This window comes from Hyperolius riggenbachi, chromosome 9, assembly GCF_040937935.1.
Source record: "Hyperolius riggenbachi isolate aHypRig1 chromosome 9, aHypRig1.pri, whole genome shotgun sequence".
Classification (NCBI taxonomy): Eukaryota; Metazoa; Chordata; class Amphibia; order Anura; family Hyperoliidae; genus Hyperolius; species Hyperolius riggenbachi.
Window position 1 is genome coordinate 32,502,791 of NC_090654.1, and position 12,933 is coordinate 32,515,723.

The window sequence follows — 12,933 nt, forward strand, 5'->3', positions numbered from 1 at the left end:
AAAAACGTGAGCCTCTTTTCTTTGCTACTAATGTTCTAATAATTATTTACAATTCCGTATATCATATGTTTGTTTGTTTTGTTTTTTTTGTTTTTTTTTGCTTTTTTGTTTCAGTGTCACTTTAAGTTGAATTACTTAGTTAAATGGACTTTTGCACGATATTCTAATGATTCGAGTTTCACCTGTATTGCTGATGCACTGGATAGTATGCACTGTTTGCACTTTACCTGTAAGTGCGGAAGCTGCAATTACAGCTACAGTGCCAGACCTTGTTCTGTCTTTGAATTGTCATTCATAAACCTGTTCTGTTGTCTTGAGCACATAGCCTATGCCGGATTTTCCACTCCTGCAGCCACTCTTAAATTATCCTATCTTAACCACTTCGCATACAGACCTTGTTACCCACTTATGGACCAGAGCAGTTTTGACATTTTAGCTATGTCCCTATTTAATCAGCAATAACTTTATCCCTACTTTTGACACCTAAATGAAATAAATATTGTTTTTTTTTTCAAGACAAGCCTAACTAGGCTTTCATGGTATGGCATTTTTTCCCTCAAACAGTTTTCTTTTCCATGCATTTTAATGGAAAAAAGAGGAAACAAAATAGAAAAAAAACACATTATTTCTCAGTTTAATTAATTCCAGATTAAAAATAAAAAGCACTATTGTAGATAAAAAACACAAATTTTGTTTGGCTATTTATACTGTTTATTACAAAACTTAAAGGGAACCAGAGACGAAGCACCCCTGTGTATTTTACCATATATATCAGTAAGAACATTAGAGAAAACACCTACCCTGTTCTCTGTTTCATCCTCACTGCTAGAAGTGTCTGTTAGCAGCTGTGATAAGAATCCCGGACTGAGCATTCAGTCTGGCTTTGCAGGGAATAATTATAGCTGAGTCATTATAGCAGAACCACAAGGGGGCAGGCTTGGGCTTGAAAAGACACCAGAGAAGACAGACTCAGCTATAATCTTTCCGTAGCAAAGCCAGGCTGAGTGCTCAGTCGGGGATTCTTATCAGAGGTGATAAACAGTCAGATTAAACAGAGAACAATGAAACAAAGAGCAGATTAGGTGTTTACTGTCATGTTCCCACTGATTTATAAGGTAAAATACAAGAGGGCGCTTCATCTCTGGTTCTCTTTAAATGATGTTCTTGTCACAATTTATGGTAAAGATACAGTATGTGATAATGAAATAATGCTACAGTGTGCATTTTTCACTACGAACTGAGAAAATAAAAGTATTTTTACTGGTAAAAATCAATCTTATTAGCTCGGGGAACATATAGTTCCTTTCAGGAAAATCTGTCATATGTGTATGTTTTAAGTTTTAATGTTCGATGCAAAATTTCATTGTAAAGTTGGGGTACTTCTTTAACATATTGCTCTGGGACATCTCGGCATATTCCAGACAGTGAAACTTTTATAAGATTATTTTAACTTGTAAGGTAAGAGATTGTTGACATGTACTTGTTACAAGGCCGTTACAGCCAGCAAGAAAAGATAACATTTCCCAGCCAGAGAAAGTCAAAATATGAAAAGTATAAACAAATTGAAGTTTAATACCATTGTCTTAAGAAGAGCTGTTACCATTTTATATTGCAGAAAGATATTAATAATCAATACATTCCTTCTAAAGAAAGAAATAATTATTGTTAAACCCTATAATTGCATATAATATAATGTATTACTTTGAATTATATTTAAAGCTGGATTCTGCTAGTAAAAGTATTGAGACGCATATTAGCAAAAATATAATGCCATGTTTTGACTATGAAACATTGGTTGTCCCATATTTAGGACAATTATGCCTCCTGGAGGTTTCATAGTCTTATAAAATTAATATTATTAATACAGCTTGTTATTTACATGTATAAATGGTGACATCTGCCAGTGGAAATTATTATACGTATTTCTTTATAAGAAAGACAAATATATAGAACGTGATTTTATATTATTAAATTTTAATGTGTAATTATATTTTATATGATTAATTGTTTTAAGAAGAATTATATAATAAGATTTATATTTAAATAAGCAGATTGGGAGAAGCCCTATGTACTTCAATAAGCATTACATTACTATATCTGTAATTCAGATTGTTTGGGTCCACATGCCCTATTTCTTGATTGGGAAAGGACAGACACATTCCAAACTAATTAGCAGAAGGACACATTATCAGAAATGCGTCATCAATGACATTGTTTAATGTTTGAAAGTCCCAATGTCTGAGGCAAATAAGTCAACCAGCAGACAAGATGGCTGGTGATGTCCACTTTTATTTACTGCGTCAAACATGACCTATTAATCAAATGTTAAACACTCCAAATGACGTTAATTCTCACAAGATAAGGTAATTAAGGAATTTATAAACAATATTATTATCACTAAGGTATTCAAAACATGATAAAACATTGAGGCACGAAAGTTTCAGCCAATTAGAACCTGGGATTTAGGAAAATTCCAGATTAGGCAGCCATATCGCATCCAATCACGATAAAAGTAGGAGCTGAAAGCTCATAGTTTGCACTAGCCTACCAATCTCCTAAGAAGACACACGAGGCAGAAGCTACCTTCCCACACGTGGTTCTAGATGCTGAAGAGATGTGTGGGGGTAATATGCTTCTCCTTATTCTGGTGATTTACTTTATTAATTTTTCAGCATCAAGTTCTGTTAAGATGTTAGCAAGAAGTTCTTTTAGAAGCTATTTTTTATGCTATTTTTTCAAGAAATTTTACACAGCTACTAGATACACGGCTATTGATACGGATGAGACTACTTTTGATCCTATTCTACATAACACAACTGTTATATTCTTTTTTTGAATGTACTTAGAAGATGATTGCTTGGCTCTAAAGCCATGATGATATGGAATACTGTTAGAAGGAAACACTACTTAGTTCATATTTTGTATATATGCTGTATGATAAGCAAATACATTATTTTTATATAAAATCATATACTGAGTGTTCAGATTCATTTCAAGGTATACCGTCAATCTATAATTACTTTTATAGAGGGTTCAGACCCCGCTATGCCAGATTTGTATGAGAGCAACGCTTTAAAGAGACTCTGCAACAAAATTTTCAGCCTTATTTCTTCTATCCTGTGAGTTCCTATGCCTGTTCTAATGTGGTCTGGATTACTGCAGCCTTTTTTAGTTGCACTGTCTCTGTAATATATCTAATCTTCTTTTATTTGTCAAGCTTTGTCGGCCTAGAGAGGAATGGGCTTCCTCTGCTGTGATAGGGAGAAGTTATGCACACCTCCTCCACACCCCCTGCAGGCTCTGTGTGTGTGTTCTTTGTTTATCCCTCACAGACAGGGTCTCTGCTCTCAGTTTTCTGATATTGTGAGGCTGAAGGGGGAAGGAGGTGCTGCCTGTCACATGCTAATCCCAGACTGGAGTGCAGATAATTTACAATGTAATGAAAACTTGTAGTATACTGTAACATGATCTATATATATATATATAGATATATAGATATATATACACAAGCATCACTTCTTGGTTAGCGGCCATGTTTTTTGCCTAAAACTAGCGATTAAAAGCCAGGTTTGCGGCAGGGAGCGGCAGAAACAGCAAAAAGGGACCCAGGAGATCACAGTGACTCGATTGGTATGTTTTTTATTGTACAAATTGGACAGTATAGATTCTCTTTAAAGGCTGGTCACTGTGGGAAAATGCTCCATAGAGCTAATATATAGTTTATATTCAGTTTCTTTTGACTGAAGAATGGCCCAAAAAAATAAAGCTCTGATTGAAAGTTACATCGGTTTGTGTCTACAAAGTTTCTCCTCTGAATTTGGTAAGTTGTCTTTTACTTCGAGGTACGGTGATTTTCTGTAGGCGTGGTTATGTATTCCCCTATATTTCTATGTACTACATTATGAATAAGTCAACATCAAATTTTTTTTTAAAGGAAACCTAAACCAAGTAAAATTATTTAAAATAAACACATGACGTAACTGCAAATGAATATTACATACTTACCTAGCCATCAGTTCCTCTCAGAAGCTCACCATTTTCTTCTTACGATTCCTTCCAGTTCTGACAAGATTTTGTCAGAACTGAAATATATCAGTTGCTGAAAGGACAAATGATGAGCAAGGTGAGGTCCATGTTTCCCAATGGCTCATATGGACAATGTTACAGTTTAACAGTGTGCTGACCAGGAAGCTGTTATGTGAGCCATTTTCAACATGGAGGATGAAAAATTCCATTGATCACAGTGGACAAACAAGACGCAAGAGAGGAGATAGAGATTGATGAGTAGACGACACAGGAGGTAAATATGACATGTGTATGTTTATTTTGACTTTAACATTTTCAGTTCAGGTTTGCTTTGAAAGGAGGTCATGTGCTCAACCTCGGCGTTCAGTTTTACCTGGATTTCTGTGCAAAAAGTGTTTCAGTTAATTTTTATAACCTTTTTTCCTGTTATATTCCGTAATGTGTCAAGCAAAGGTCTAGTAAATATTTTGAGTGTAATAAAAGTTTGAAACATAAAATCAAATCAAATCTAAATTTCAAAATTAGCCCCCAAAATAAATCACACTTCCGTGTTGCAGCTGCTCAACCTGCACTAATACAAATGTTAAGTTAGCCATACATCTAGTGATGATGGGCAGATTCGTCCAAGAGACAGATCTCTCTCTAATCAAATCTGATTAGGGAAAGATCTATTGCCTGCCCATACAGTACATCGCAGGCCGATTCCTGATCGATTTCAGTGTGAAATCTCTTGGAAAGCAGCAGAGACTGCCGCCGTTGCCCCTTAGCTGTTCCCCATTATAGGAAGCCAGGTACAGGTGTGGCCAGTATAGGTAGCCAGGTTTAGGTGTTCCCCAGTATAGGAAGCCAGGTACAGGTGTGGCCAATATAGGTAGCCAGGGTTAGGTGTTCCCCAGTATAAGAAGCCAGATACAGGGTGGCCAGTATAGGAAGCCAGGTACAGGTGTGCCCAGTATAGGTACTGTAGCCAGGTTTAGGTGTTCCCCAGTATAAGTTAGAACATATGCTCCCCATCCCCTGAACCCCCCAATCCCCCTCCCCCCAATCCCCAGTGCTTTTACTCACCTTCCTCTCTCTCCAGCCCTGCTGCACAGCTCCGGTAATCTTCGTGTGGCGTATCAGGAACCACCAGTTGACATCATGACATTGATGATGTCATGACTGTGGCGTTGAAGACATCTTTATGTTGATGACGTCACCCGCCAGGTCCCCGATACGCCACATGGAGATTACCGGAGCTGTGGCAGGGTTCTGCGATTGCTTGAGAGAGGTGAAGGTGAGTAGAAGCACTGGGGATCAGGGAGGGGGACCGGGGGGTTCAGGGGATGAGGGTTACATGTTTTAACCTATACTGGGGACGTCTGCGCATTAGGAAACCTCCATGTCAACATGCCCATAATGATTACGGGCATACTGCTTTCATCTTCTTTTTCCTGCCCGTAACCATTACGGGCTAAACCTTAGGGAGGTTAAAGGACCACTCCTTCGAAAAAAGTAAGCAGCTAAAATCTGACAGAACCAACAGGCTTTAGACTAGTATATCTCCTCATGGGCGATTCCCAAGGTTTTCTTTGTTTTCCAAAGCATTTCCTGATCGGCAGTTGCTAAGTCTAACTGACCAAATTGTGTGCAAGTGAGTAGGGACGCTGGCTGGTATCATACTATTTTGGCAGTTAAACTGCTGTTCAGAGAATGCTTTTGAAAATAAAGAAAACCCTGAGAAACCTCCATGAGCAAATGGACTAGTTCTAAACCTGTTGGTTCTGTCATATTTTAATTGCTTACATTTTTCACTGGAGTGGGGTTTAACTCCCAAAACTAACATTTCAGTAACTTCTCTTAGTTACATAAAAAAGCATTTGAAAGCATTCCCAAGCATTTCCTGTGTGTACAATTCTTTATTTGCACTGCAGAGTGCAGGAGAACCTTGCTTATCTCTTGTCATCTGCAAAGGCAAGAATCACCCTGTGTCTGTGTCTTCCCTCCACCCCTCTTTTTCTGTTGAAGGGACTCAGCTGCTGCTAGGGCGATGTGATTATTCATCAGAGGGAAGGGGTCAATTTGCAAAATTGATCGTAAATGCGATCTGACATGTAAGGCCCCATTCACACTTGCGGTTCGAGTCCGCAAGTGTCCGGGGGTCCGGGTCCAGGTGGCGCAAAGAGACTGTACGGGTCTCTGCGCTGGCCACAAGTTGCGCCGGATGCATGTATCAGTTCCGGCTACAATAAAGTAGCCGGAACTAGATACATTGCAGTGCCAGAAAGGCACTGCAAGCATGGGGGATACCGGCGTGTAGTCCGGGCCCCCCAAGTGGCATAGGACCGGTGCTGGAAGCATCCGGTCCTATTGCCAGTGTGATGAGAAACATCCGTTTCTCATTGCACAGCATGGGCCGCATGTTCGGGTCAGGATCCGGCCCGGGTCCGCAGCCGCACCGGGACGGACTGAAAAATAGCGCATGTTGGAAAAAAAGCCGGACCGTCCCGGAGCTGCGTTCCCGGATCGGATATGGATCCGGACGGCGCACGAGTGTGAATGGATACATTGAATAACAATGTATCCGTTCACCATCCGCTGTGTACGGAGCGTTCCGGGTCCGGGGAAGCCGGACCTGGAACGCTAATGTGAACCGGGCCTTAGGGAATTCTCATGCGATACAGCGACTGCAGTCCCATTGATGCTTGATACATGTTTGCCATGTGGTGTATGAAACAATCACAACACACTCAATTTTATTGGAGAATAGAGAGGGATTGATTGGCTAGCCATATCAGGCTGCAATCGATTTGTGTATGGCTAGCCTATGTTTGTGTACAATTCTATCTTGTAATGTGCATTGTTCCTTGTTTCATTTGCACTAAATTTACTTCAACACAGGCAGTCGACCACTAGGGGTTAAAGTGGATCGAAACTCTTGCACAGGACAGAAGGAAAACATAGAGAAATGTGTATGATCTGGCAATGTATTATTAACTGTATTGTGTTGTTGTACTTTATTGCTTATTACCTGTACTGTGTTGTTGGTCACCCCGCTATCATTGTCCGTAATCTTATGTATTGTACAGCACTGCATAATATGTTGGTGCTATACAAATCCAGTAAACAGTAATATCAATAATAATAATCTGTTTTTCACCTTATCTAGATAAGACCTTAGGCATTAGTACCGCGCAGGCGTAGAACGCTCCTGGCAATAGGGATGGGGGCGTGGCCGAGCCGCACATGCACACTGCAGGACAATTCGCTCACTTACCGGGGCCCATAACGGAGAATCGAGGCAGCTGTGGAGGGTGGCGAGGGACCGATCAGCCTGCATGGAGCAAGAGGAAGTGGACCTGAACTCTTATAGAGGAAAGAAGGAAAACATAGGGAAATGCAGAGAGAGTTTAGACTGTCTAATCACAAGTAGAGATGATCCAAATGGTTTGAAAGCGAACTTGTTCGCACGAACAACGCAAGTTCGTGTTCGCGGCGAAACACAAACTTTATGCGAGTTCGACCCACCCTCTATACTACATCATTGGGCTAAACTTTGACCCTTTACATCACACAGTCAGCAGACACATGGCAGCCAATCAGGCTGCACTCCCTCCGGGACCCCGCCCCCCTTATAAAAGGCAGCAGCGTCGGCCATTTTCTCACTCTGTTTGCTGCTGATATTAGTGAGAGAAGGGAGAGACATTGGAGAGATAGGGAAAGCGATAGTTAGGAGGTCTGTTAGCTTGCTGATATGTCTTGCTGAAAAGCACCCCAAAAAAAGCTCTTTTGAGAGCTAATGTTCTTGTGATGTGTTTTTTTTTTTGTGTGTGACACTGCATATACAGCCCTGTCTGTTGCAGCTGGCCCTTGCTAATTGCTATACTGTGCCAGGCCCAGCACATTCAGTGCATACCTTTTCACTGCACCTGTGTGACTGCTGCACATTGTATTAGAATACCAGTCACTGCATACCTTTCACTGCATCTGTGTGACTGCACGCTGTTTTATATACCAGTCACTACATACCTCTCACTGCATCTGTGTGACTACACGCTGTTTTATATACCAGTCACTGCATACCTTTTCATTGCACCTGTGTGGCTGCCCATTGTTATACCAGCAGTCACTGCATACCTTTTCACTGCACTTCTGTGACTGAAAATTGTTATACCAGCAGTCTCTGCATACCTTTCACTGCATCTGTGTGACTGCATGCTGTTTTATATACCAGCAGTCACTGCATACCTTTCACTGCATCTGTGTGACAGCACGCTGTTTTATATACTGTACCTGTCACTGCATACCTTTTCACTACACCTGTGTGACTTCACATTGTTATACCAGAAGTCACTGCATACATTTTCACTGCTTCTGCGTAACTGCACATTGTTTTACCAGCAGTCACTGCATACCTTTCACTGCATCTGTGTGACACCACGCTGTTTTATATACCAGCAGTCAGTGCATACATTTTCACTGCACCTGTGTGACTGCCGCACATTGTTATACCAGAAGTCACTGCATACCTTTTCACTGCACCTGTGTGACTGCACATTGTTATATCAGCAGTCATTGCATACTTTTTCACTGCACCTGTGTGACTGCACATTGTTATACAAGCAGTCACTGCATACCTTTCACTGCACCTGTGTGACAGAATGCTGTTTATATACCAGCAGTCAGTGCATAACTTTTCACTGCAGCTGTGTGACTGCACATTGTTATACCAGCAGTCACTGCATCTGTGTGACTGCACATTGTTATACCAGCAGTCACTGGATACCTTTTACTGCATCTGTGTGACAGCACGCTGTTTTATATACCTGTCACTGCATACCTTTTCACTACACCTGTGTGACTTCACATTGTTATACCAGCAGTCACTGCATACCTTTCACTGCATCTGTGTGACCCCACCCTGTTTTATATACCAGCAGTCAGTGCATACATTTTCACTGCACCTGTGTGACTGCACATTGTTATACCAGCAGTCACTGCATACCTTTTCACTGCACCTGTGTGACTGCACATTGTTACACCAGCAGTCACTGCATACCTTTCACTGCATTTGTGTGACACCACGCTGTTTTATATACCAGCAGTCAGTGCATACCTTTTCACTGCACCTGTGTGACTGCACATTGTATTATACCAGTCACTGCATACCTTTCACTGCACCTGTGTGACTGCAAACTATTTTCATACACCAGTCAGTGCATACCTGTATCTGCATCTGTGACTGCACATTGTATTATACCAGCAGTCAGTGTATACCTTTCACTGTACCTGTGTGACTGCACATTGTATTATACCAGCAGTCAGTGTATACCTTTCACTGTACCTGTGTGACTGCACATTGTATTATACCAGCAGTCCGTACCTTTCACTGCATCTGTGTGACTGCACATTGTATTATACCAGCAGTCAGTGGATACCTTTCACTTCATCCTCCCATAATGGACAAAACAACAGGCAGAGGCAGAGCCAGAGCCAGAGGCAAGCCACCCGGCAGGTCTGTTCGAGGTCGTGCTGTGATTTTATTTGGCCCTGGACCAAAGTACAGTGTTCAGAAGGCACGTGCCATCAACTCCCAAGATTGACAGGACGTAGTTGACTATTTTCATAGAACACCTCATCTTCCTCAGCTTCTGCATGGAACCGTGACATATCTTCTTCCTCCTGCTCTGATTCTGGCACCCCACTTAACACTGGGCCGGCAGCCACCAGCGCTACTACTTGCACCACATCCGCTCCATTTGACATTTTGCAGGAGTTATTTGGTGGGAATTAACTGATTCACAGCCATTATTGTTACAACAAGATTAGGGCACTAAGCATGTTACACCACCTCATATGTCTGCGTTAGGCATCAGTATGGACCTAAGGTGTGAGGATGATGAAGTACCTGCTGTTGGTGCAATGTGGGAGGTGTCTGATACAAGCGAAGCTGTGGAGGATAATTATAATGATGATGATGATCATGCCATGGAAGTCACGTGGGTTCCCAATAGAGGAGATGAACAGGGGAACAGGTCACAAGGGGAGTCAGAGAGGAGTAGGATGAGACAAGTTGATGAAAGAAGCAGGGGGAGCTCGTCGTCAGGTCACAGCTCGTGGCAGTGTCCAGCGGCATGTATCTCCACCTATGGACAGCCAGCCAACATGCCCTTCAAGGTCAGCTGCTGCTGCCCCCACCACATTTCCATCATCCTAGGGCTCAGCGGTGCAACATTTTTTTGTGTGTCTGCCTCAGATGAGACCGATGCCATCTGTACTCTCTGCCACCAAAAATTGAGCTGTGGAAAGACCAAGACCTGCATAGGGACAACTGCCTTACGAAGGCACATGATGAAAAGCACAAACTGCAATGGGATGACCACCTGAGGAAAAGCAGCACACAAAAGCAAAGCCACCCTCCGCCTCCTCTTCCTCCTTTAGGTGCAGCATCTTCAGCCGCTTTATCCCTTGCACCTTCCCAGCCACCCTCCTCCACTCCGCCTCTGCCCTTGAGCAGTAGTGATGGGCTGAACCTCCGATTTTAGGTTCGCGAACTTCCGCGGAAGGTTCGGTTCGCGGAAAAGTTCGCGAACCGCAATAGACTTCAATGGGGAGGCGAACTTTGAAAAATAGAAAAAATTATGCTGGCCCCAAAAGTGATGGAAAAGATGTTTCAAGGGGTCTAACACCTGGAGGGGGGCATGGCGGAGTGGGATACACCCCAAAAGTCCCGGGGAAAAATCTGGATGTGACGCAAAACAGCGTTTTAAGGGCAGAAATCACATTGAATTCAAAATTGCAGGCCTAACGTGCTTTAACCTATTATACACCTTCCCATAGAAAAATGAAATACATTTTCATTATTTTTGAAAACCCTTGGAGGTCAAGTGGTTAAAACATCTTGCATGTGTATACATCAATCAGGTCGTGTAATTAGAGTACTGCTTCACACTGACGCACCAAACTAACTGTGTAACGCACCGCAAGTTACCAGCTGTTTGTGTAGTGATGGCCATGCTGGACTACTGCGCACCATGGCGAGATTGCTCTTCCTCACTCAGTGATGTCAGGTAATGTGTGGCTGCCTTCTCAACTTTCCATGGCATTGTTAAAAAGCTTACGTTTTGTTTTTAAATTACATTTTCTACTTGCTGTGTACTTGTTCAGTACCGCTACAATGAGAATCCTATGGAGGCGGGCAAGTCTGGCATTGTGACCCCGGGTAATGGCCGGGGAATGAGGGATGGAATCCGGTGTGGAGCCTGAGCAACGGCTACCACTACACATCCAAGGAAGGCAGCAGTCAGGCATGCACGCCCGCCCCGAGGTAGTGACCAAAAATAACAATACAGGAGGACTATCGAGGGCTTGCTGTATTTGAAATGAATGTACTTTAAATCCTTTAACGAGAACCAGTTATGGTGGGCAAAGATGACACCACATTCCTTTCACGAGAATCCTATGGAGGCGGGCAAGTCTGGCATTGTGACCCCGGCTAATGGCCGGGGAATGAGGGATGGAATCCGGTGTGGAGCCTGAACAACGGCTACCACTACACATCCAAGGAGGGCAGCAGTCAGGCATGCACGCCCGCCCCGAGGTAGTGACCAAAAATAACAATACAGGAGGACTATCGAGGGCTTGCTGTATTTGAAATGAATGTACTTTAAATCCTTTAACGAGAATCAGTTATGGCGGGCAAAGATGACACCACATTTCTTTCACGAGAATCATATGGAGGCGGGCAAGTCTGCCATTTGTGACCCCGGGGAATGGCCGGGGAATGAGGGATGGAATCTGGTGTTGAGCCTGAGCAACGGCTACCACTACACAGGCAAGGAGGGCAGCAGGCAGGCATGCCGCCCGCCCCGAGGTAGTGACCAAAAATAACAATACAGGACTCAGGAGGACTTTTGAGGCCCTAATTGTAATGAATCGACTTTAAATCCTTTAATGGGAATCCATTATGGAGGGCAAGTCTGCCATTGTTTGTCACCACGGGTAATGGGCGGGGAATGAAGGTTGGATTCCGGCCCAAAGTGGGAGCCTGCTGAGACCCATGCTGTAGCTGCCCTGCCCGTGCTTGGCAGACCAGGCATCCGTGGTCAGGTGGACCCTTGACCCAACGCTCTTTGCAATAGATGACACCACTTGCCTCTGAACTGCACGGTACAGTTTGGGTATGGCCTTTCGTGAAAAATAAGTGCGGCCTGGTATCTTCCACTGCGGTGTCCCAATGGCCACAAATTTACGAAAAGCCTCAGACTCCACCAGCTTGTATGGTAATAGCTGGCGAGCTAATAGTTCCGCCACACCAGCTGTCAGACGCCGGGCAAGAGGGTGACTGGCCGAAATTGGCTTCTTCCGCTCAAAGACTTCCTTCACGGACACCTGGCTACTGCTGAGGGCAGAGGAGCAGGAACTGCTCAAGGGCAGAGGCGGTGTGAAGGAGGGTGGCTGTGAAGGTTCAAGGGAGAAAGCGGATGAAGACGATGCACCTGAAGGAGGAAGAGGAGAAGGAGGGTGGCTTGTCTTTTGAGGGGTGCTGCTTTTCCTCAGGTGTTCTTCCCATAGCTGTTTGTGCCTTTTCTCCAGGTGCCTTAGTAAGGCACTTGTCCCTACGTGAGTGTTGGCCTTTCCACGGCTCAATTTTTTGAGGCAGAGAGAACAGATGGCTTTGCTCCTATCTGAGGCACACACCGTAAAATATTTCCAAACCGCTAAGCCCCCTGGGGTGATGGCACTACGGTGGCATCAACAGCTGACCTTGAAGGGCATGTTGGCTGGCTGGCCATAGCTGGCGATACATGGCGCCGGACACTGCCCCCAGCTGTTTCTGAGGACGAGCTCCCTCTGCTTCTATCATGGAGTCGTCTCCTCCTACTCCTCTCTGGCTCCCCCTCTGAACTGTCCCCCTGGTCATCCCCT